The sequence below is a fragment of the Egretta garzetta genome, unplaced genomic scaffold (genome assembly GCF_000687185.1).
Source record: "Egretta garzetta isolate BGI_Z169 unplaced genomic scaffold, ASM68718v1 scaffold452, whole genome shotgun sequence".
Taxonomy (NCBI): Eukaryota; Metazoa; Chordata; class Aves; order Pelecaniformes; family Ardeidae; genus Egretta; species Egretta garzetta.
Genome location: NW_009258796.1, coordinates 161,611 through 162,856, shown reverse-complemented (window position 1 = coordinate 162,856; position 1,246 = coordinate 161,611).

The window sequence follows — 1,246 nt, the reverse complement described above, 5'->3', positions numbered from 1 at the left end:
TTTCAGTAGCTCTCTGCGTTCTCAGCTGAGAAGGTGAAAAGCAGTATCCCTCGCGAGTCGGTTGTTGGCAAGGCTAGCCTGCAAAAGGGCATCAGGACGAGTAACTGTAATGAGATGTTCTCATCACAGCAGCGAGAACTGGGGGTGCCGATAACGTGGGCATTTCTGAGCATTATTTCCCGTTTCCGCCCCATTGCCAGGCTCTGTACAGCTGTATTACATCAATGAGTACGCTGTGCGTCCATTTGCCGTCTGTGATACGTGCTGTGGGTGCTGGGGTCTGCCCCCCATACCCGGGGGCGTGCTGCTGCTCACAGAAACCTGTTGATGAAGTTCCGCGGTTGCGCTGCCGCTTTCAAGGGCTCAGGCGCTGGATTTGTTTCAGGACTTCAGAGGGCCAGTTCTGGCCTCTTTTATCCGTCAGCCCCCCCCCGCCTGAACAGGCCCTGGTCGCCTTTCGCTGCAGCAACTACAGCTGCCTTACCTTGGATGTGTAATCGTAGTAATGATTGAGTGACTGAAGTGAAACACCTAACATGTACGGAGCGACGGAGTGCCCGGATTTTTCATACCTGCTAGGAAGAGACTTGCAGGTCTGAAGGTGTTTGGAGGTTTGGCATTAATAATTGGGCTGCAAAATTAGGTTCTAACACTTCCGGCTGGACGTTGCCCTCTTCTCTCAAAAAAGTCCTCCTAGATCAGGCCTCAGATTGAACAACACCAAGTTTAGATAACACTTCTTACGTTTTTGTTAGATGATGCAGAATTTGAGAGCGTGAATAGGAAAGAACGGACGTGTTTGTGACCTTTGCACCATTTCCGCTGAAGGCCTCTCCAGCTTGCAGCTTGGTAACACATCCAGGCCTGGCCCAACTTATTTCCCCTGAATCCTGTGGTTTTGGGGTCCAGATCAGGGTGTGGAGGCTCGGGTTTGGATTTCAGTTAGGGTGAACGGAACAGACCAAAGCGCAGACCCAGATTTGCTGAGTGGGCCCCCGAGGGCGCCGCTTCGCCCAACTTATTTCCCCTGAATCCTGTGGTTTTGGGGTCCAGATCAGGGTGTGGAGGCTCGGGTTTGGATTTCAGTTAGGGTGAACGGAACAGACCAAAGCGCAGACCCAGATTTGCTGAGTGGGCCCCCGAGGGCGCCGCTTCCCACGCGGCTTTGCTGGGTTCGGTCCGTGCGCTCGGTCCCTCCGCTGCGGGGTCCCCCCCTGTGCGGTGCGGGGCCCCCCCCTGTGCGGTG